The following is a 25,766-nucleotide window of genomic DNA, read 5'->3' as shown; positions in this document are numbered from 1 at the left end:
GTTTGTGAGACATGATTTTCCACTCACAAAGCCATGTTGACTATCCCGAATCAGTCCATGCCTTTCCAAATACTTGTACATCCTGTCCCTCAGGGTTCCCTCCAAAAACTTGCTCACCACCCCTGTCAGTCTCACCGGTCTATAGTTCCTGGCGTGTCCTTACACAGAACATAACAACCATCCTCCAATCACCATAAAATTACACCCCTTGTTGGAAAGACTCTGGCTATCCAATCTTTGTCTCTCAACATCTTGTACATCCTCTATCAAGTCAGGTTTATCTTCGCTCCAGGGAGAAAAGTCCTGGTTCCCTCAAACTTTCTTCTTAAGACATGTCCTCCACTCTTGGCAACATCCTGGTAAATCTGTTCAGCACACTCTCTGAAGCTTCCCCATGTTTCCTATAATGAGGCAACCAGACCTGAACACAATATTCCAAGTGTGGTTGAACCACAGCTTTATAGAGCTAAGCATTAACCTCACCGCTCTTAAACTCAACCCCCTGAAAATGAAAGCCAACACACCATACTGGAACTATCCGCAGGACAGGAGAGGGTGTTAAAGAGGAGGTAATCTTGCATTATTAATTAAGGAACAGTTACTGCAGTGAGGAGGGACCATACCTTGGACATGTCTTCAAATAACGCTTTATGGGTCGAGGTTAGGGTCCAAACAATGAAAGACACACTGCTGGGGATATTTTATAGAGCCCCAGAAAGAAAAAAAAGTAGGAGCAAATATATAACTAATTCACTGAGGTGTGTAAAAACCAATTCACTGAGGTGTGAATGAAAGCAAGTTCAAAGATGTTACAGAGATAAGAAAGTAAGGCAGGAGAAGTTACAGAGATGGGACATTAAGGCTGGAGAAGTTACACAGGTAGGAAAGCATGCTCTAAATGTTACAGGGATAGGAAAGCAAGGCTGGAGACAATACAGAGATAGGAAAGCAAGGCTTGAGATGTTACAGAGATAGGAGAAAGTGAGGTCTGCAGATGCTGGAGATCAGAGCTGAAAATGTGTTGCTGGAACAGCGCAGCAGGTCAGACAGCATCCAGGGAACAGCAGAATTAACGTTTCGGGCATAAGCCCTTCTTCAGGAATGAGGAAAGTGTGTCCAGCATGCTAAGATAAAAGGTAGGGAGGAGGGACTTGGGGGAGGGGCATTGGAAATGCGATAGGTGGAAAGAGGTCAAGGTGAGGGTGATAGGTCAGAATGGGGTGGGGGCAGAGAGGTCAGGAAGAAGATTGCAGGTTAGGAAGGCGGTGCTGAGTCTGAGGGATTTGACTGAGACAAGGTGGGGGGAGGGGAAATGAGGAAACTGGTGAAATCCGAGTTCATCCCTTGTGGTTGGAGGGTTCCTAGGCGGAAGATGAGGCGCTCTTCCTCCAACGCTCGTGTTGTTGTGGTCTGGCGATGGAGGAGTCCAAAGACCTGCATATCCTTGGTGGAGTTGGAGGGGGAGTTGAAGTGTTGACCACAGGGTGGTTGGGTTGGTTGGTCCGGGTGTCCCAGAGGTGTTCTCTGAAACGCTCCGCAAGTAGGAGGCCTGATCCCAAACATAGAGGAGGCCACATCGGATGCAGCGGATGCAATAGATCATGTGTGTGGAGGTACAGGTGAATTTGTGTCGGATATGAACGTTTCCTTTGGGGCCTTGGAGGGAAGTGAGGGGGGAGGTGTGGGCGCAAGTCTTGCACCTCCTGCGGTTGCAGGGGAAGGTGCCGGGAGTGGAGGTTGGGTTGGTGGGGGGTGTGGATCTGATGAGGGAGTCACGGAGGGAGTGGTCTGTATGGAACGCTGATAGGGGAGGGGAGAGAAATATATCCTTGGTGGTGGGGTCTGTTTGGAGATGGCGGAAATGAGGGCGGATGATACGTTGTACATGGAGGTTGGTGGGGTGGTAGGTGAGGACCAGTGGGGTTCTGTCCTGGTGGCGGTTGGGGGGCGGGGCTCAAGGGCGGAGGAGCGGGAAGTGGAACAGATGCGGTGGAGGGCATCGTCGACCACGTCGGGGGGGAAATTGCGGTCCTTGAAGAAGGAGGCCATCTGGGTTGTATGTTTTTGGAACTGGTCCTCCTGGGAGCAGATGCGGCAGAGACAAAGGAATTGGGAGAATGGGGTGGCATTTTTACAGGGGGCAGGGTGGGAGGAGGTGTAGTCCAGGTAGCTGTGGGAGTCGGTCGGTTTGTAGTAAATGTCCGTGTTGATTCGGTCGCCCGAGATAGAAATGGAAAGGTCTAGGAAGGGGAGGGAGGAATCTGAGACTGTCCAGGTGAATTTGAGGTCGGGGTGGAAGGTGTTGATGAAGTGGATGAACTGTTCAACCTCCTCGTGGGAGCACGAGGCGGCGCCGATACAGTCATCGATGTGACGGAGGAAAAGGTGGGGGGTGGGGCCAGTGTAGTTGCGGAAGATGGACTGTTCTACATACCCTACGAAGAGGCAGGCATAGCTGGGGCCCATGCGGGTGCCCATGGATACTCCTTTCATTTGGAGGAAGTGGGAGGATTGGAAGGAGAAGTTGTTCAGGGTGAGGACCAGTTCAGTCAGTCGAAGGAGGGTGTCAGTGGAAGGGTACTGGTCGGTACGGCGGGAAAGGAAGAAGCGGAGGGCTTTGAGTCCTTCGTGATGGGGGATGGAGGTGTACAGGGACTGGATGTCCATGGTGAAAATAAGGCGTTGGGGACCGGGGAAACAAAAATCATGGAGGAGGTGAAGTGGTGTCCCGAACGTAGGTGGGGAGTTCTTGGACTAAGGGGGACAGGACGGTGTCAAGGTATGCAGAGATGAGTTCGGTGGGGCAGGAGCAGGCTGAGACAATGGGTCGTCCGGGGCAGTCAGGTTTGTGGATTTTGGGCAGGAGGTAGAAGCGGGAGGTGCGGGGTTGTGGGACTATGAGGTTGGAGGCGGTGGATGGGAGGTCCCCCGAGGTGATGAGGTTATGGATGGTCTGGGAGATGATGGTTTGGTGGTGGGGGGTGGGGTCATGGTCAAGGGGGCAGTAGGAGGAGGTATCTGCGAGCTGGCATTTGGCCTCAGCGGTGTAAAGGTCGGTGCGCCAAACTACTACCGCGCCTCCCTTGTCTGCTGGTTTGATAGTGAGGTTGGGGTTGGAACGGAGGGAGTGGAGGGCTGCGCGTTCCGAGGGTGAGAGGTTGGAGTGGGTGAGAGGGGTGGGGGAGTTCAGGTGGCGGTTAATATCGCGGCGGCAGTTTGCTATGAAGAGGTCGAGGGCAGGTAGGAGGCCAGCACGGGGTGTCCAGGTGGATGGGGTGTGTTGGAGGTGGGAGAAGGGGTCGTCAGAGGGTGGGCGGGAGTCTTGGTTAAAGAAGTAGGCGCGGAGGCGAAGGCGGCGAAAGAATACACCCCATCCACCTGGACACCCCGCGCTGGCCTCCTACCTGCCCTCGACCTCTTCATAGCCAACTGCCGCCGTGATATTAACTGCCACCTGAACTCCCCCCACCCCTCTCACCCACTCCAACCTCTCACCCTTGGAACACGCAGCCCACCCACGTTTGGGACACCACCCACGCCATCCACCTCCTCCATGATTTTCGCTTCCCCGGTCCCCAACGTCTTATCTTCACCATGGACATCCAGTCCCTGTACACCTCCATCCCCCATCATGAAGGACTCAAAGCCCTCTGCTTCTTCCTTTCCCGCCACACCAACCAGTACCCTTCCACTGACACCCACCTCGGACTGACTGAACTGGTCCTCACCCTGAACAACTTCTCCTTCCAATCCCTCACTTCCTCCAAACGAAAGGAGTAGCCATGGGCACCCGCATGGGCCCCAGCTATGCCTGCCTCTTTGTTGGATATGTGGAACAGTCCATCTTCCGACGATGCCCTCCACCGCATCTCTTCCACTTCCCGCTCCTCCGCCCTTGAGCCCCCCCCCCCCAACCGCCACCAGGACAGAACCCCACTGGTCCTCACCTACCACCCCACCAACCTCCATGTACAACGTATCATCCACCGTCATTTCCGCCACCTCCAAACAGACCCCCCACCAAGGATATATTTCCCTCCCCTCCCCTATCAGCGTTCCGTAAAGACCACTCCCTCCGTGACTCCCTCGTCAGATCCACACCCCCCACCAACCCAACCTCCACTCCCGGCACCTTCCCCTGCAAGCACAGGAGGTGCAAGACTTGCGCACACACCTCCCCCCTCACTTCCCTCCAAGGCCCCAAAGGAAACATCCATATCCGCCACAAATTCACCTGTACCTCCACACACATCATCTACTGCATCCGCTGCACCCAATGTGGCCTCCTCTATATTGGGGAGACAGGCCGCCTACTTCCGGAGCGTTTCAGAGAACACCTCTGGGACACCCGGACCAACCAACCCAACCACCCTGTGGCTCAACACTTCAACTCCCCCTCCGACTCCACCAAGGATATGCAGGTCTTTGGACTCCTCCATCGCCAGACCACAACAACACGACGGTTGGAGGAAGAGCGCCTCATCTTCCGCCTAGGAACCCTCCAACCACAAGGGATGAACTCAGATTTCGCCAGTTTCCTCATTACCCCTCCCCCCACCTTGTCTCAGTCAAATCCCTCAGACTCAGCACCACCTTCCTAACCTGCAATCTTCTTCCTGACCTCTCCGCCCCCACCCCACTCTGACCTATCACCCTCACCTTGACCTCTTTCCACCTATCGCATTTCCAACGCCCCTCCCCCAAGTCCCTCCTCCCTACCTTTTATCTTAGCCTGCTGGACACACTTTTCTCATTCCTGAAGAAGGGCTTATGCCCGAAACGTTAATTCTGCTGTTCCCTGGATGCTGTCTGACCTGCTGCGCTGTTCCAGCAACACATTTTCAGCATTTTACAGAGATAGGAAAGCAAGGCTGGAGATGTTACAGAGATAGCAAAGTAAGTTTGCAGATGTTAGAGAGAGAGGAAAACAAGGCTGGAAATGTAACAGAGATAGGAAAGCAAGGTGCGAGATGTTACAGAGAGAGGAGAGTAAGACTGGAGGAATTACAGAAATAGTGTGGCCTGTGCATGCTAGAATAGATGAGTGAGATATTTTTGAACTCATTCACAGGATATGAGGAAAGGTGAAGCAGCTGGAGTTTAGAGAGATAGGGAGGGGTGTAGGTGCTGGTGGAGTTTACAGTGATAGGTGGGGCTGTAGTATGATATAAAGGTTGTAGTGATATGGAGGGTTACTGAGATACAGATGGATATAGCAGCTGGAGGGAGATGACAGGGAAAGATACAGAGATACACGTAGATAGTTTAAAAATTGAATTGTGCAATGTCTTAATAGAGAAAATATTGTAGAAATCTATGGAATAGACAAGGCACTGGGAGGAACTGAAGGAGTGAGACTTTGGATTGTCCAATCACAAGAGTTATAGAGTGAATGTCATATAGCACAGAAGAGGCCCTTCGATTGATAGTGACAAAAAAGTAAAAGCCCTGCAGACACTGGAAATCCTTCCTTCTTAACGTCTGGGGGCTAGGGCTAAATGTGGGAGAGGCATCCTACAGACTCCTCAAGCAACAATGTGACATAACGAACCTCATGTGTCAGATCAAACACAGAGACGGAAACCTCCTGCTGACTCCGTTCCTTCAGCTGATGGATCAGTATCCCTCTACATTGAACACTTGGAGGACGCACTAACAGAGTGAATGAGCTGGAGAATGTATACTGGGTGGGTTATTTCAAAATCACCACCAAGACGTGCTCAGCAGCAACATTCCTGATTGAGATGGTCGTGTCCAAAAGAACATAGCTGCGAGACTAGGTCTGCACCGGCTGGGGAGGGAATGACTGACAAGGCGAAACAAACTTGACCTCATCTTCTCCACAGCTGCAGAGACATTGATCGATGACCATATTGGGAACAATGACTACCGCACACAGTATTTCTTGAGACAAAGACTCATTGTGAATAGTGTGTGTGTGTACACTCGTGAGCGCACATGTGAGAGATACTATCACCATGTTAAATGGGACAGATTTTGAAGAGATCTAGAACTCAGCACTGGCCTGCGTGAGGAGATTCAGGTCATTATCAATAGCAGCAGAATAGTACTCCAGCACAATTGTCACTGTCACTGCTTGGCATATGGTCCACTTTACCCTGACCATCAGGCCAAGGGATAAACCCTTGTTCATGGAGAATACAGGAGGGCTGGCCAAGAGCAGCACCATGTACATCTCAAAATGAGCTACATTACCAAACAGGACCACTTACTCACCAAATAACATAAACAGCTCGTGACAGACAGATCTAACCAACAAACAGACCTAATCTCCGCAATCCTGTCACATGCAGTCAGGTTGAATGGTGGTGTCAATCAAACAACTCACTGGAGAAGGAGGATCCCCACATATCACCTTCCTCAGTGACGGAAGAACCCAACACAACAATAGAAAAGCTAAGGCTGAAACGACCACAACAATGTTCAGACAAGAATCGATAGGATGATCTATTTTAGTCTCCTCCAGATGGCAGTCTTCAGCTAATTCGATTCACTGTGTGTGGTAATTCAAACGGCTAGAGGGATGGGGAATGCAAAGGCTGTGGGACATGATAACATTCCATTCAAGCTGTTCCTGCTGGGATACAGCACTGGCATCGACCTGTCAATGTTGGATACTATCCGGGTATGTCCTGTACACACACAGACAAACCATCAGACAATCAATGACTGCCCCATTCTCTCATCTCTATCATGAATAAAGGGATGGAAGATGTCACTCACAGTGGGATCAGGCAGCACTTCCTCAGCACCAACCTGCTCGCTGAAGCTCAGATTGGGCTCTCATCTCTTGGGGTCATTGAAGCCTTGGTTTAACGATGTACAACAAGAAAAAACACAGTTGAATTCTAGAGGTGAGGCGACAGTAACTGCACTTAACATAATCATAACTGCATTTGACCAAGTATCGTATCCAGGATTAATGGCAAAACTGGAGCAAATAGGAATTGTCTGCACTGGCTGAAGTTATAACTGGTACAAAGGAAGATGGCTGGGGTTGATGGGGAGCAGCCAACTCAGCTCGAGGACAGCACTGCAGAAGTTCCCCATGGGAGGGGTTTCTGGGTAAGCCTGTAGATCAGAAATGGACAAGGCACCATACTCCTACAGGATGATAGGGCTGCTCTCTCGTTAGACAGAGACGACTGGTGGTAGTTTAACTGGACAGTCATCATGTCTCAAGTGAAGGAGAGATGGATTGGACAGCCGTCTAATTGATTGAGGTAACCAAGTCCTCATTCAGCTCCTTGTGGTAGATATTATAATATTATTCCATTCAGATATGTTGTTAGACACCTCTGGAGCAGGTGGAACTAGAACCCAGCTTCCTAGCTCAGAGAGAGGGACAGCATTAGTGAGCTGTAAGAGTGCTCTCTGCACTAGGCCTAATTATTTTCAGCTGCTTCATAAATGACTGTAAAATCACAACTGGGATATTTGCTGATGATTGAACAGTGTTCAACACCATTCGTGATTTACTCAGATACTGAAGCAATCCTTGTCCAAATGGAAATATGCAGGTGTGTGCTTCACAGTGACAATACCATTTCCATTACACATGTGCCAGACAATGATTACCTCTAACAATGGAAAATTAAACCACATCCTCTAACGGTCAATGCCACCACCATAACTGAACACATACCAAGCAATATCGCGGGGATTACCGTTAACCTGAACTGGACTAACCATATAATTTCATTACCCATTCCTGCGAAGGGATTATGCTAAAACATTGACTCTCCTGTACCTCAGATGCTGCCTGACCTGTTTTGCTTTTTCAGCGCCACTTTTTGACGCATATAAATTCATTGGCTACAAGAATATGTCAGGGGCTAGAAATTCTGGAGGAATGACTCACCTCAAAATTTCCGAAAGCCTGTCCCCTATTGCTAAGACACATGTTGAATGTGTATGATTAAATACTTCCATTTGCCTGGGTGAGTGCAGCTTCACCTCTCATCCACTGACGCTCAGTAGCAGCAATACCTGCCATCTACACGGTGCTCTGCAGAAATTTACCAAGGCTCCTTACGACGTACCTCTGAACTCCCCGACCATCGAGAAGGACAAGGGAAGCAGATACACGGGACCCCCACCATGTTCGCGTTCTGTTCCAAGCCATCTACCATCCTGATTGGGAAGTCTATTGTCGTTCCTTCCATATCACTGCTTCAAGTTTCCTATCTATCAATAAATGCCGTACCAATCACATTTCATGAATAAATTATCAAAAAAAATTGTCTAGACGTGTTCAATACTGGACACTGTTTTGGGTTTTGTGAGTTCAGGCTGGTTGGTCCAGGCAGTACCTTTCTTGTTGTGAACACCTGAAGGGATATGGTGTTTGAAACAATCTGTCAGTCTCTCAGAGGCATGGCCTACACACCGAGCATCATAGACACCGGCATTCTCATCCCACATTACTGAGCACTGAGATAGACAGAAGCAACTGAAAATGTACTCATATCTGACTGGAACATGTTTAAACACACAGTGATATTGTTGCCACGAAAATGATTATGAGTGAATATTAGCAGGGAGAAAGTGAGGACTGCAGATGCTGGAGATCAGAGTCAAAAAGTGTGGTTCTGAAAAAAACCTCCGACGTTCAGGCAGCATCTGAGGAGCAGGAGAATCGACTATTAATTAACAATATTAATACTAGGGAAATAATTGTATATTTTCAACGTCCTTATACTTAATAATAATTTGTTCTTAGGTGTGGCAATGAGACTTATCATTTCAATGCTACTTACTGTGAGTTTTCATGATATTGTTTTATAACAGTGTACTGAATAAATGGGTGGACTTTGTGCTTATTGGACAATATATAAGTTGGTATTATGAAAGGATATCGGACCTTCAGTAAAGAGACTTTGCTGTTAATGGTTAGAACAATGCTGCAAACATTTACACAGAGATTTCCAGCTCAAGTCACACACAAGGACGTTGGGCTGGGATCATATTGGCCATCAATGGAGCTGCACAATTCTGTTTGGATACTGACATTGTGGAGCTAACATACACTGGATATGGCTTATGATGGATTCAATGTAAGATGCCATGTGCTGCAGGAGCCCATCATCTTTATAACACCTTCATTCAGGATCCAAGGTGCAGAATTACAGAGTTTAGGTGGCACACAGAAGAGATATACTTGCAAGACATGGCTGTTTACAGATCGTTGTTATAAATATTGAATTGCGACTGGACCAACGCCATGTGCTAGTCCATAGACCAGTCTGCCCACACACATCTCCCTGTTGTTCAGGTATGTCACTAACCAGTCCATTGTGAGGGATTGTGTGAGTAAATGCCCAGCTCCAGTTTGGAAGCTCTTTAGACAAATGTTGGAGATGGTCAGTGTTTTGGAGGTCATGGTGAAGCTCAATAACACTGTGTATGAATTCAGGCTTTTCTTCAAAGTCATTTCTAACAGCTTTACTGCCTGCAAGATGGTATGTTCACTGATTTGAACATGAACCGGCTGTTTACTACAGTCACTGAATTGTGTAATAGTTAGGTGTGCGCTCTGGTAATTCAATTATTATTCACTTCAATTGTTTTCAAGTGAAAAACAATGATGTTTGGTTTATTTTTTTAAAAATAAAATGATATTAACTCTTCATTACAGAAAATGTGAAAGTGACCTGGTATATATTTGCCATGGACTAATCAAGCAACAGTCAGATATTGTCTGTAAAGCAGGATTCTGTGAACAGGACCATGTCCCAGGCAACAACACCACCCTCTCTGGTAGGTTCTGTCCCACTGATAGGACACAGCCAGGCAGAGGGGAACAGCTCCTTGGTATATAGTAAAGATAGGGTGGCATGGACGCTCAGTGGTTAGCACTGCTGCCTTATAGCACCAGGGTCCCTGGTTTGATCCCAGCCTCGGGCAACTACCTGTGTGGAGTTTCCACATTCTCCCCATGTCTGCGTGGGTTTCCTCCCACAGTCCAAAGTTGTGCAGCTCAGGTGAATTAGCCATGGTAAATTGCCCATAGTGTTCAGTGCATTAGTCAGAGAGGCATGTGTTGCTCTTTGGAGGGTCGGTGTGGACTGGTTGAGACAAGGCCCTCTTCCCCTCCTGAATGGAATCTAATTAATGACAGTGCTCAGCACTGATGCTGGATCCTGTGGCTGCTAGACTGCTCTGTGGCAGGTTATGGTGGAATCAATAAAAGGGAAACATATAATTGACCACATCATCACCGATCTGTCTACTACAGATACACCTCTCCATCTCAAATATCAGTAAGAATGGTCACTGCACAATGGGGAGCAATGGCTATCTGCACATTTTGCAGACCGTCCTCACCATGATATGTAGCCCCTTGAGTATTGAATGGGACAGACTTTAAACAGATTGAATAATTAATGATGATGCAGCTATGAGGCGCGGAGGGCCATCGACAGCAGCAGAATCATACTCTGTACAGCACATTCAGTCTGTAACCTCACGGCCCAACATACCTCCCACTGTACAGTACCATCACGGCCTGACATACCTCCCACTGTACAGTAACCATCACGTCCAGACATACCTCCCACTGTACAGTTACTATCACAGCCTGATATACCTCTCACTGTACAGTAACCATCACGGCCCAACATACCTCCCACTGTACAGTAAACATCATGGCCCGACATACCCCCCCACTGTACAGTAGCCGTCACAGCCTGACATACCACACATTGTACAGTAACCGTCATGGCCCGACATACCCCCCCACTGTACAGTAACCGTCACAGCCCGACATACCCACCCACTGTACAGTAACCATCACAGCCCAACATACCTCCCACTGTACAGTAACCATCACAGCCCAACATACCTCCCACTGTACAGTAACCATCACGGCCCGACATACCTCCCACTGTACAGTAACCATCACGGCCCGACATACCTTCCACTGTACAGTAACCATCACGGCCCGACATACCTCCCACTGTACAGTAACCATCACAGCCTGACATACCTCCCACTGTACAGTAACCATCACGGCCCGACATACCTTCCACTGTACAGTAACCATCACAGCCTGACATACCTCCCACTGTACAGTAACCATCACGGCCCAGCATACTCCCACTCTATGGGAGCCATCAAGAGCGGCATGGTGGCTTCGTGTTTAGCACTGCTACCTCACCGTGCCAAAGTCCTGTGTTCGATTCGGCCTTGTGTAACTCACTGTGTGGAGTTTGCACATTCACTCCATGTCAGCATGGGTTTCCTCCCATAGTCCAAAGATGTGCAGGCCAGGTGAATTAGCCATACTAAATTGTGAAGTGTTTTAGTCAGAGGGAAATGGGTGTTGGTTGAATACTCTTCAGAGGGTTGATGTGAACTGGTTAGGCCGAAGGGCCTGTTTCCATACTGTAAGGAATCTAATCTACTCTCCAAGGTTCATGTCACGAATATGATGGAATAATCACTTGTCTGAATGAGTGCAGCTCCAACAGTACTCTAGTATGGACTAACTAGCAACAGGCAACACAGTTGTGTGGGGAAGCTCATGTTCACAAACCTGATTGATTATTTTGAGGAAGTGACAAAATTGATTGATGAGAGCGTGGGGCTGGATGTTGGCCATTTGGACTTTGATATGGTTCCTTATGGCAGGCTCAGAGAATACAGCAGGATATAGGTCAGCTGCAGACTTGGACAGAGAAAACACAGATGTAACTTTATTTGTACAATTGTGACATGATGCGTTTTGGAAGGTCTAATGCAGGAGAGAAGTATAAAGTAGATGGAAAAACTACTGATTGCATCAACATCCGAAGGGATCTTGGTGTACAGCTCCACAGTTCCCTGAAAGTGGTAACATGGGTGGATAGGGTGATCAGGAAGACTGACGGCAAACTTGCAGACATGCATTGGAGCATGCAGTATGAAAATTAACAGGTCATGTTGTAGCTGTAGAGAAAGTTATTTCAAGGTACATTTAGAATATTGTGTACACTCTTGGTTGCCACACGATTTAAGTGTTGGAGAGGGTATGGAAAAGTTTTATCAGCATGTTGTCTGGTTTGCAGGGTATTAGACAGATGGAGAAATTGAACATACATGGTTTGTTTGCACCTGGGCATCATTGGCTATGGGGCTACCTGATAGATATTTACAAAATTATTAGAGGCATAGATAGAAGGACAGTTAGAGGCTTTTTTTCCCTCAGAGTAGAAATATCAATTACTCAGGACTAGGTTTTAGGTAAAAGGGAGAAAGTTCAGGGGATGTGATAGGCAAATTTTTTTTGCTGTTCCAGACAGAATGTGGAAGTGCCTGGAATGCACTGATAGAGGGGAAGAAGCCAATATAGCAAGGTTTAAGAGGGATCTTGGCACAAGTATGAGCAAGTAAGGAATAGAATGACATAGAAGGTATCGGAGCAAATACTTTTGTTTTAACTTTGGAAAGACATCATGTGTCAGTGTGGGCTTGCTGGGCTGAAGGGCCTGTTCCTGTGCTGGACTGTTCTTTAATTCAAGATTTGAGCACCGGAGTGACTGAATGATCACTGATGATCAACAGCCACATTATTGTGGATCCCCCCCACCATCCCCACCCCCCACCCCCATCAACTTGCAGCTTCATATCCTCCCCCACTGTGGGGAAATTCAATATGGAGAATTTGACATGAAAGTTAGACCTGGTACTTGGTGACTCCATCTCGCTGCTCGCTCATGCAGACTTCTATCCTGGACACCAACGTCTCAGGGGACACTGCATGAACAGAAGCTGCATGTACTCCACATCCACCAATGCTGACATTTGACACATGCCAGCCTCACCATGCTATCCCAGCACATCTCCGACCCACTGACAGTATGCTTCCGTACTTCAATGCTGCAGCTCAGGGTGCACTGACAACTCTCATTGCAATGCTGCTGCAAAGACACTGTGCTTAGGGACACACACCCACCTCATGGCATATCCCTCTGGGCTGCTCACTCTGTGTTTGTACACACTCACTTTGAGCGGACTTGAATGCTTACAGAATTTTTGCCTTTTCTTACCCTGCTCTCAACAGTGTTTCCCCCTCAGCTAGAGCTACCAGGCTCACCCGCCTGCTGTATTGCCTTGGTGTTTAGCGCAGACACAAACTCAGAAAGCTGAATATCATTGTCCACAGTCAGTCACGGTGCCCAGCACAGTGAGTCAGGAGGAGTCTCAGATCCCAGTATGGGAGCTTGGACACAGTCAGTCAACCTCTCGTGGTTGTTAGGGTCAGGATCGTTCCCCTGTGAGGGGGTGAGGAGCTGAATGTTGGGCTGTCTCATTCTCTCTTGGCTCTTTCTGCCCTATTGTGAGATAGTTCCTCCTGGAATGAGAGAATTATCAAGAGGTATTAGGGAGATGGAAGTAGTTTGTACAGCTGTTAGTGCTGGGACAGCTGAGGGAAAGGTGGGGAGGTGTCCTGAGTGAGTGAGTGGGCACCACAGACACCAGGCAGAGCTGGCGAGCGGGACAGAGAAGAGGTTAGAGAGAAACCGAGAGAAGGTGCTGCATTCTTCATATGGGCGGCACGGTGGCACAGTGGTTAGCACTGCTGCCTCACAGCGCCAGAGATCCGGGTTCAATTCCCGACTCAGGCGACTGACTGTGTGGAGTTTGCACATTCTCCCCGTGTCTGCGTGGGTTTCCTCCGGGTGCTCCGGTTTCCTCCCACAGTCCAAAGATGTGCAGGTCAGGTGAATTGGCCCTGCCAAATTGCCCGTAGTGTTAGGTAAGGGGTAAATGTAGGGGTATGGGTGGGTTGCGCTTCGGCGGGGCGGTGTGGACTTGTTGGGCCGAAGGGCCTGTTTCCACACTGTAACTAATCTAATCTAATCTAATCTAATTCAGTGAGAGTAGGAGAACATGAATCTTGGTGGGAGGTGGGTGCAGTAACAGCGAGAGAGAGAGAGAGAGAGAGGGCAAGGTCACAAAGTGCAGATGGCGGCACTTACCCTGGTCACTGACGTCCTTCCTACACTGTTGGGCACTCACCCAGAAGGCTGGCACCTCACTGGCCCTCGGGTCAATCACAGACAAGCTAGCAGGTCTGGTGTCATGGCTTCCCATGCCAGTCATAGAGTCATAGAGATGTACAGCATGGAAACAAGACCCTTCGGTCCAACCCATCCATGCCGACTAGATATCCCAACCCAATCTAGTCCCATCTGCCAGCACCCGGCCCATATCCCTCCAAACCCTTCTTATTCATATACCCATCCAAATGCCTCTTTAATTGTACCAGCCTCCACCACATCCTCTGGCAGCTCATTCCATATACGTACCACCCTCTGCGTGAAAAAGTTCCCCTTAGGTCTATTTTATATCTTTCCCCTCTCACCTTAAACCTATGCCCTCTAGTTCTAGACTCCCCGACCCCAGGAAAAAGCCTTTGTCTATTTATCCTGGAAGAAGATAATGTCCCTGTCCTGCACCATGCCATCTACCAGAACCTCAGGGGCTCAGCCACAAAGTGGGGCCCTCAGTTTACTACCTTTCCCAATCTACCCCCCTCCTGCCCCCCCCCCCACCCCCCTCCCGACCCCACAACTCCCCCGTCATGTCCAGGGCAGTTTTGGATGGTCAATCCAAGACTGTAATGACTTTTTAAAATTGGCATCTGTAGCAGGGAATCCAGTGCATTCTGGGATATCTGGGCAGTGGGCAGTTTTTATACCTATAACAAAACGGAAAGTAATCATTGGGCTCGTATCAGATGAAAGAAGGGACATAGAGGCAGGGCAGGCAGTTAATGAGGCAGATTCAGGATATTGTTATTATGAGAACATTCACTTAGACTTACACAGAACATAAAACATAGAAGAATACAGCACAGAACAGGCCCTTCGGCCCACGATGTTGTGCCGAACATTTGTCCTAGCTTAAGCACCCATCCATGTACCTATCCAATTGCCGCTTATAGGTCACCAATGATTCTGACTCTGCCACTCCCACAGGCAGCGCATTCCATGCCCCCACCACTCTCTGGGTAAAGAACCCACCCCTGACATCTCCCCTATACCTTCCACCCTTCACCTTAAATTTATGTCCCCTTGTAACACTCTGATGTACCCGGGGAAAAAGTCTCTGACTGTCTACTCTATCTATTCCCCTGATCATCTTACAAACCTCTATCAAGTCACCCCTCATCCTTCGCCGTTCCAACGAGAAAAGGCCTAGCACTCTCAATCTATCCTGGTACAACCTATTCTCCATTCCAGGCAACATCTTGGTAAATCTCCTCTGCACCCTCTCCAAAGCTTCCACATCTTTCCTAAAGTGAGGCGACCAGAACTGCACACAGTACTCCAAATGTAGTCTTACCAAGATCCTGTACAGCTGCAACATCATCTCACGACACTTGAATTAAATCCCTCGGCTAATGAACGCTAATACACCATAGGCCTTCTTACAAGCTCTATCCACTTGTGGAGACAAACCCTCCATGAAACTGACAGAAATGAGATTGGCCAAGTCAAAAGATTCAGGCCCTTGTCTTGTGCAGATTTTGACGTGCAAACTATTGTAAGTTATATACTTAAAGAGAGAGCGGACCTATAAAGGAGATTCACATCCTTAAAAGAAGTTGGGGAGAAAATTCCCCTGCCATGTTTGCTCACTGCCTCTATTCAGTGAGGAACCAAAAATGATGGACAAAGTGTCAGAGACCTGCTGATATTGTAGTTTAGTTTAGAATGAAGCAAGGGGCTGACTGAATACTTATAGATCAGAATTCTGCGAGGCAGGAAGAATGGTCCCTTAGAAAATCCCAGAGGAATCCAGGACTGTCAGCCTGAATTTTCGCACGGAAAGCTGTGTGTAATTAATCTGGCTGTTTGGTTTTCATGCAGAGACTTGTACAGTTGACGTGACTTACTCGATTTGATGAGTGAACACATAGCAGATGGAAGGTAGGAGGTCCAGTTGAATGTACCAGCAACCTGGAGAAGTGCAAATCAAGCCATTTAGGGACAGCAATCAATAGAAAGAATACACAATAAATGAGTATACTGTCAGTGTGGACAGATCCTAGTATAAATACCTCTCTATTTCTCACTTTTTTTTTGCTTTGACAAAGGGTCAGTTAGACTCGAAATGCCAGCCTTTTCTCTCCTTACAGATGCTGCCAGACCTGCAGAGATTTTCCAGCATTTTCTCTTTTGGTTTTAGATTCTAGCATCCGCAGTAATTTGCTTTTACCCTGAAGGAAGCCGGCAACGTCAATAATCTAAATAAGGCAGCAAATGGCATCATTTCCTCTCTCAGTTCAAGTGCAGAATGTAAGGGCAGGAAACTTACACTAGAACTGTATAAATAATTAATTCAGTCACAGCCTGTGTGTTGCACGTAGTTCTGGTCACTATATCACATGGAAGGATGGAATTAGAATGGAGAGTGTACAGGAAGAATGTGAGGATTGCAGATGCTGGAAATTAAGAGTCAAAGAGTGTGGTGTGGGAAAAGCACAGCAGGTCAGATAGCAGAGTGCCAGGAGAATTCACATTTCCAGCATGTTTCACTCTTGGAGTTAGTACAGAAGAGGTTTGTTATCGTGGGAAAGTGAAAATGCAGTTATGAGGAAAGGTTGAAGTGGAGGATGCTGAGAGGAGATTTGATTAACCTGCACATATTGTCAAGGGCCTGGATAGAGAGGGAGGGACTGTCTTGTTCTTATTGGAGAGCTCAGTTACCTGCAGCAAATATTTAATGTAATTGGTGGAAATATTAGAGAAGTGGTGAGGAAAGTTGTTATTTCACCCAGAGTAAGGCAGGGATCTGGGAGTGATGCATGGAAGCGGAGTCGAGGCAGATACTCTGGAAAATTTTAAAAATGTGCCTAGATCTGAACCTTAAGTCATACAGTCTCTGTGGTACCATAACAATGATTGTTTTTGAAAGGATGATGCTGGGTGGTACCTTCTTTTTAGTCAGTGCAGACAATTTCGAGAGTAATCTTCTTTGTGCTGTAGAAATTTCTGATATTTAGAAAATATCTAGAGAATCAATACAAAGGGATCGGGGAGAGGACAGAGAGGAGTAGTGTGTAAATTGATTAGCATCACAAAAATACTGATTCCTGCCTTTATATACAACACTGCTTCACTGTGGTGGTCTTTTTCTCCTTCTTGTATAAATGCTGAAAGCCTTTGATTATTTGTTTCTCAGTCTTGGTCATACTGCAGTCATATCTGTCTTGTTTCATTCTATTTGTTCTACTGTTCCACTGGCCTTGTTGAAAAAGCAGGAAGGAATTTGGAGATGATACCAAGTACCAGAAACCATGACAAATGTAAATTTGGGAAAGGTTTACAGTGACAGGAAGGTGTGCGAAGACAGTGGGATATGGATTGTTCTAGGGGCTGAAGGACATTACAAGGACAAAGATAGATTTAGGTTTTGGTTGAAGTGAAAAGTGAGCTGGACCAGCCAGATCAATATTTTGTCTACCATAAACTTGCAAAGAGAAACTCTCCACAAAACCTGATGAAAATGATTTCTGTGTCTGTATCAGAAAAAAGAATCCACCAGATGTGGGAGATGGTGGGAGGGCTAGGTTGTGTTGTGAGAAGTGGTTAAGGCACACAAGGCCTACAGATAGAGCCCACACTGTGACAAGGTGAACTGATCTGTCCTATCATAGAGATTAGGGTCAATGGTGCAGACTGAATTCACAACAGATGAAACAAGTATTGTTCTCATAAAATACTTTCAATTGTAACATTTCAGGAAGTGAGAACTTAATCTTATCTGAGGGATTTGTTGAGTTGATCCTGGTCAAGTATTCCTACCTGGGAATTGCTGTTTTTAAGCAGTCACTTCTGTTGTAACAATGTCAGTTCGGAGTCACATGCAGATATAGACAGAGAATAGTAAGTACATTCAGATCTGAACAAGCCCAGTGCATTAGATATTTATAGCTACTCGCATCCATTCTGGAAATGAGTCCCACAATCAGATCAGGGAAATCCCATGCTTCTTGACTCGCCTGAATATTGTCAGCTGCTCTCACCTATCCTGGAACTGATCTCCCAAATATGATTTGGAAGATTACAGACTCTGCCCAGCCTTCGTAGGGTCAGCTGCTCACACCTATTTCAGTATGGAGTCCCACAGTTAGAACAGGCAGATCCCAAACTCAATAATATGCCCATACATTTGAAGTTTAATAGCATGTTTTCCTCTTCAAACTATAGCTAAACAGGCAAACCACAAATTATTTTCTCGACAAATATCAGTCTCTGTGACATCCCTCATGTTCTGTCATCTATCCTATCTCTGTATATCCTCTACTTTCTACAAACAGTCATACATTTATGACATCCTCCAAACACAAAATCTGCCCCTACTCCCGAAAAGCCATTCCTCATCCTGGAGAAGGTCACAGACACGCAGGCAGATCAAGTTTGTGAATGAGATTAGAGATAATAAGGACGTTATAGGTGAAGGGTTTGAGATTGAGAGCTTGCAGAAGACAAAAGAAAACCTTGTATTGGCACTGCAGGAGATTAATAAGATGAGGTTCTTCTGAAAAGAATGTGACTTTTCTTGGAAGATTTCATAGAGAGTATTACAATAGCGGGAGGAATTTCAGAGACAGGGAGATTTGAAAGGGCTAATGAAGATACAAGATACATAGAGTGTTCTTTTGATCTGGTGGAGATTACAGAAATAAGGAGAGCTGGAGGTGTTTCCACAGATAGGGTGGGATTTAGAATGTGGAGGCTGCAGAGATTGCAGCTGTGTAGGGATAGAAGGTGGTTACAGAATCGGCAAAGCTGTAGGGACACGAGGATTTTACACAGAAGGTCACACATTGGTGCACGTTAGACAAAAGGGAGAATTGTAGGGTCTTGAGGAAATTTAAGTGATGGGCAGATTTGTAAGGGATGGAGAAAGGTGCACTGAATAATGAACAGTGTAATGGCTGGAGGAGGTTATGAAGATCATGAGATTTGTCAGGGTGGGAGGGAGTTAGTGACATTGATAGACTGATGATTGTGTGAGCTGGAGGATATTGTAAAGATTGCGAGCTTTCTATGTATCGGACAAAGGGAGAGCTGTCAGGCCTTGAGAATTATTACAGAGAGAGGGAGTATTTTTTTTAGATTAGATTAGATTACATTACAGTGTGGAAACAGGCCCTTCGGCCCAACAAGTCCACCCGATCTGCCGAAGCACAACCCACCCATACCCCTACATTTACCCCTTACCTAACACTACGGGCAATTTAGCATGGCCAATTCACCTGACCTGCACATCTTTGGACGGTGGGAGGAAACCGGAGCACCCGGATGAAACCTACGCAGACACGGGGAGAACGTGCAAACTCCACACAGTCAGTCGCCTGAGGCGGGAATTGAACCCGGTCTCTGGCACAATGAGGCAGCAGTGCTAACCACTGTGCCACCGTGCCGCCCACAATTTAGAGGAGATTGCAGAGAAAGAAGGTTTATAAAATGTCCTGTATAAGTTATAGAGATAAGGAGGGGTGCTTTGACTGATGAATGTTTCAGAGGTAAGAATGGATCGCACCGGATCAATGAGGTTATGGAGACACAGTATTATTAGAGTTGGAGAACTCTTGAGACCGCACCAAACCACACAGAAGTTTTAAGGCACAGAAGGGTGTCATTTGACCCATGATGTTTGCACCAGCTCTTCATCTGAGTTCATTACAGAGTAGTGATCTCCTACTTTCGCCCATACCGTTACACATTTCTTTTAGTCGTAATAATAGACAATAGACAATAGGTGCAGGAGTAGGCCATTCAGCCCTTCGAGTCTGCACCGCCATTCAATATAATCATGGCTGATCATTCCTAATCAGTATCCTGTTCCTGCCTTATCTCCATAACCCTTGATTCCACTATCTTTGAGAGCTCTATCCAACTCTTTCTTAAATGAATCCAGAGACTGGGCCTCCACTGCCCTCTGGGGCAAAGCATTCCACACAGCCACCACTCTCTGGGTGAAGAAGTTTCTCCTCATCTCTGTCCTAAATGGTCTACCCCATATTTTTAAGCTGTGTCCTCTGGTTTGGCACTCACCCATCAGCGGAAATATTTTTCCTGCTGCCAGAGTGTCCAATCCTTTCATAATTTTATATGTCTCAATCAGATCCCCTCTCAGTCTTCTAAACTCAAGGGTATACAAGCTCAGTTGCTTCAGTCTTTCAGTGTAAGGTAATCCTGCCATTCCAGGAATTGACCTCGTGAATTGACTCCCTCAATAGCCAGAATGTCTTTCTTCAAATTTGGAAACCAGAACTGCACACAGTACTCCAGGTGTGGTCTCACCAGGGCCCTGTACAGCTGCAGAAGCACCTCTTTGCTTCTATACTCAATTCCTCTTGTTATGAAGGCCAGCATGCTATTAGCCTTCTTCACTACCTGCTGTACCTGCATGCTTGCCTTCATTGACTGGTGTACAAGAACACCCAGATCTCTCTGTGCTGCCCCTTTACCTAAGTTGATTCCATTGAGGTAGTAATCTGCCTTCCTGTTTTTGCCACCAAAGTGGGTAACCGTACATTTATCCACATTAAACTGCATCTGCCATGCATCTGCCCACTCACTTAACTTGTGCAGGTCACCCTGTAATCTTCTAACATCCTCATCACATTTCACCCTGCCACCCAGCTTTGTATCATCAGCAAATTTGCTAATGTTATTGCTGATACCATCTTCTACATCATTAACATATATTGTAAAAAGCTGCAGTCCCAGCACGGATCCCTGCGGTACCCCACTGGTCACTGCCTGCCATTCCGCAATGGAGCCGTTTATCACTACCCTTTGTTTCCTATTAGCCAACCAATTTTCAATCCAATCTAGTACTTTGCCCCCAATACCATGCGCCCTAATTTTACTCACTAACCTCCTGTGTGGGACTTTAGCAAAAGCTTTCTGAAAGTCCAGGTACACTACATCCACTGGATCTCCCTCGTCCAGTTTCAGAGATATATCCTCAAAAAATTCCAGAAGATTAGTCAAGCATGATTTCCCCTTCATAAATCCATGCTGACTCTGTCCTATCCTGTTACTACTATCCAGATGTGCAGTAATTTCATCCTTTATAATAGACTCCAGCATCTTTCCCACCACTGAGGTCAGACTAACTGGTCTATAATTTCCTGCTTTCTCTCGCCCACCTTTCTTAAAAAGTGGTATAACATTAGCCACCCTCCAATCCTCAGGAACTGACCCCAAATCTATCGAACTCTGGAAAATAATCACCAATGCATCCACGATTTCCTGAGCCACCTCCTTCAGTACCCTGGGATGCAGACCATCAGGCCCTGGAGACTTATCAACCTTCAGACCCAACAGTCTCTCCAACACCAAATCCTGGCAAATATAAATTCCCTTAAGTTCAGGTCCTTCAGCCACTGTTACCTCAGGGAGATTGCTTGTGTCTTCCCCAGTGAACACAGATCTGAAGTACCCATGTTTCTTGACTTCCCTCGTCAGCCACGGCCACCCATGTCTCCTCCTGGGATCTATCTTCCTTTTAGGAATGAACTGATCCTGCAACTTCTGCATTATACACAGAAATATCCGCCATTGTTCCTCCACTGTCATCCCTGCTAAGGTATTGCACCATTGAACTTTGGCTAGCTCGTCCCTCGTAGCTCCATAGTTTCCTTTATTCAACAGAAGTACTGTCACTTCCGACTGTACCCTCTCCCTCTCAAATTGCAGATTGAAGCTTATTGTATTATGGTCACTACTTCCTAAGGCTCCTTCACTTCGAGGTCTCTGACCAATTCTGGTTTGTTACACAATACCAGATCCAGAATTGCCTTCTCCCTGGTCGGCTCCAGCACCAGCTGTTCTAAGAATCCATCTCTGAGGCACTCCACAAAGCCTCTTTCTTGAGGCCCAATACTATCCTGATTCTCCCAGTCTACCTGCATGTTAAAATCCCCCATAACAACTCACCAATCCCCTCTTGAACATGTCCATTGAACATCCATTTACAACACATCCAAGTGTATCCTGACTACTCACCAAATGAAAAGGTTCTTACTTCAATCAGATTTCTCCTGTTGTACATAACCTGAAATCTGTGCCCTCTCGTTTTCCCTCCTTTTGGGAGTGGGTACAGTTTTATCCAATCTAATCTATTCAGTCTGCCTATGAGTTTGAAAAACTGCATCTGATCTCCTCTTAGCCACCTTCACTTCAGTGAGAACAGGTGCAACATTTTCAGTCTGACTTCGTAACTGATCTTACTTATTCCCAGAAATACTCTTTTAGATCAGTTCTTCATCCTTTCCAATGTGTTCATATCAGTCCTATCATGTGACACCCAGGAATGTATACAATACTCCAGTTGAGGTCGAATGTGTTTGATGCAAATTCAACATCACCTCCTTACTCATGTACTATCAATATTTATTCAGACAGGAACACTGTATGCTTTGCCTATGTTTAATGTTCTACAAACTTCATTGATCTTTGCACATCCTCTGCTCCTGCATTCCTGCCTATTTTATATTGTCTTTTAATGTTCTTGTTGGAAATTTGCATTGTCTCATATTTCAATGTGCCAAACTTCATCAATCACCTCTCTACTCTTTCTAAGAAGTTGGCAATGTAATTTTAGAGTTCTATAATGTTTTCCTCACAGTTTACAATTTCTTTAAGTGCTGCGTCAACTGTAAACTTTGAATGGGTCTCTGCACACCAGATGTACATCGTTCATACATATCAAAATGAATGAGGTCCCCAAAACTGAATCCTGCGGAACTTCACTGAAAATCTTTCTCCAGCCTGAATTAAAAATCTAGTGACCATTCCTCTCGATTTCTTACAGTCAATTTTGTTTCCAAATTGATACAGTCCCTTTTATTCGATGAATGAATGGATGAATGAATGATTTAATGTCACATATATCGAGGGGAAAAAACTGTGAAACACGTTTGTTGCCTGTGCCACCAAGATATGTGTCATCAAAGTTTCCTCCTCTGTCAGCACGACCTGGGTGGATTCGGCCACTCTGGTAAAGACAGACATGAAATATTCATCTCACACTCAGCCATTCCCCTTCTTCTCTGTATAAATCCTCTTTCAAGTGTTGAATCAGCCTTACTCCAACTTTTTGCACACTCCCTTAGAGGTGTGACAACTTTATGTTGGCTCTCTGTTTCCTCATAAATCCCTCCGCTCTACCATTTCTACCCTGAACCTTCAGCATTTCTCCTGGTTCATAATTCTGTTCTCTATCTGACAGCTATTCAATTGTTTTTCTTCACCTTAACCTTTTGCTCCACTGTCACCGAGGGAGCATTGGGTTTGTTTACCCTGCCTTTCCTGTGTGAGGAACTATTCCTCGAACAGACCCAAGTCATTGAAGGGAGCCCATTGTTCAATGTTTCTTTTTCTGACCAACTTGGTGTTCTGGTCATACCTTCCCAGATTAATTCTTGCCCCACTGAAGGCAGCTCTCAGTCAATTGATTTTTCTCAAACTTAGCATTCTCTACCATCATTCTGAATGTTACAATAAAATGACCATCGTGCCTGAAAATGTTCCTATCTGATACTGGTTCCACTTTCCCCACATCTTTTCCAAGGTAACAGTACATGGTCCCTTGGGGTGGGCACATACACCTGCAGTAAGCTCTCCTCCATGCAATCCGTCACTGCCCAGACACGGTCAGTATCCCAGCCTGCATCTGGATACTGCAAGTTTCTCAACACTATCACGTTGCCATTTCTGTATCTTTTTCACTAATTGGCAGCCCACAGACGGTCTTAGTTTTTTTTTACGAAAGCTCCAGCCAAATTCATTCTGAACTTGAAGGCATCAACTTAATCTCAGACTCATTAACTAACACGATCCTGAACCAATACTTCTACACTTCATCCTTTGCTTTCCTTTATTTCATTTTTGAATACGTTATACTTTGGGCTCCATACATCAGGAAAGATGCATTGGACCTGGAGCAGGTCCAGGGGAAGTTCACAAGGAAAATATCAGGAATGAAAGGCTTAACAGATGGGGAAATGTTTGAGGGCTCTGGGACTATACATGATGGAGTTTAGAAGGACAAGGGGAGATCTGACTGAAACTTACAGAATACTGAATGGCTTGGATAGAGTGGATGTTGGGAAGATGTTTCCATTGACAGGAGAGACGAGTAACCAAGGGCACAACCTTCGAGTAAAGGGAAAACCTTTTAGATCGGAGATAAGGGGAAAGGTCTTCACCCAGAGAGTGGGGAATCTGTGGAACTCATTGCCACCAAAGGCTGTGGATGCAAAGTCATTGAGTAGATTTAAAACAAAGATAGAAAAGTTCTTGATTGCCATAAGATCAAAGGGGGAAAGAAGGAAAACGGGCTTGAAAAACCGATCAGTCAAATGTGAATGGTGGAGCAGACTTGATGAACACAGTGAGATTCTTGACCCCATATCCTGGAATTACATTGACAGTCACAGAAACGCTGAAACCTTCTTCAATTTCCTGACTCCTCTGTGACTATTGCCCCTCCTTCCTTCTCCCTTTCCTCCTGAACACGTCAGGCTGCTTGTGGTACCACAGATATGGCTCTGACTGCATTCCCCTGAGCAGCCCGCATCTTCATCAGCTTCCAAACTGGGAAACTGAATTGGGAGGGAGTCTCACCTCCCCTCCCCCTCAGGGTACTCGTGTATTCTCTTGACTGATCAGCCATTCCCTTCCTTCTTACAGGCCGTTATGACAGCAGTGTGATCCCCTCCCTTTAAGTGTTATCCACCTAACTCTCAGCGTCATGGATTTCTCGCATAATCTCCAGTCATTAACTGAGCTGCATGACCCGGTGTTCATCTCGAACACCAGCAGGGGCTATGACTTCCCAATGTAACAGAAAACGTTTCCCATTTGGCCAACCTGCACTACCAGAACATAAGCTGAAACGTGTTTAGTCAATGAATTACGTTGGATAAAGTTAACATCAGAGGCATACGTTTCACATGCATTCTCTTATCGGTCTGTAGGTGACTGAGATTCTTTATTATACTGATTCAGACATTCAATTATTACTGATATTTCAGCCTTCAGCCCTAATTCTATGAAAGAAAATGCCATTTTGCAGCAAGTTACAGCAAGTAACGGTTTATTATCAGCAAATGAACTTTCATTTTCTTCTGTGCAGACCTCACAGGGTCACCATCTCTGAGCCTCCCAGGGACGTGTAATTCTCCAGCTCCCACTCCACTCTGCTCCCTCACAGGGTCACTGTCTCTGTGCCTCCCTGGGACGTGTAATCCTCCAGCTCCCACTCCACTCTGCTCCCTCACAGGGTCACTGTCTCTGTGCCTCCCTGGGACGTGTAATCCTCCAGCTCCCACTCCATTCTGCTCCCTCACAGGGTCACTGTCTCTGTGCCTCCCAAGGACGTGTAATCCACCAGCTCCCACTCCACTCTGCTCCCTCACAGGGTCACTGTCTCTGTGCCTCCCTGGGACGTGTAATCCTCCAGCTCCCACTCCACTCTGCTCCCTCACAGGGTCACTGTCTCTGTGCTTCCCTGGGACGTGTAATCCTCCAGCTCCCACTCCACTCTGCTCCCTCACAGGGTCACTGTCTCTGTGCCTCCCTGGGACGTGTAATCCTCCAGCTCCCACTCCACTCTGCTCACTCACAGCGTCACTGTCTCTGTGCCTCCCAGGGATGTGTAATCCACCAGTTCACACTCCACTCTGTTCCCTCAGAGTGTCACCGTTTCTGTGTCTCCCAGTATGACTAGGT

Source organism: Chiloscyllium plagiosum, unplaced genomic scaffold, assembly GCF_037043375.1.
Source record: "Chiloscyllium plagiosum isolate Xiang-an unplaced genomic scaffold, Cpla_swu_hap1 HiC_scaffold_53Y, whole genome shotgun sequence".
Taxonomy (NCBI): Eukaryota; Metazoa; Chordata; class Chondrichthyes; order Orectolobiformes; family Hemiscylliidae; genus Chiloscyllium; species Chiloscyllium plagiosum.
Note: the sequence above shows the minus strand (reverse complement) of the source record.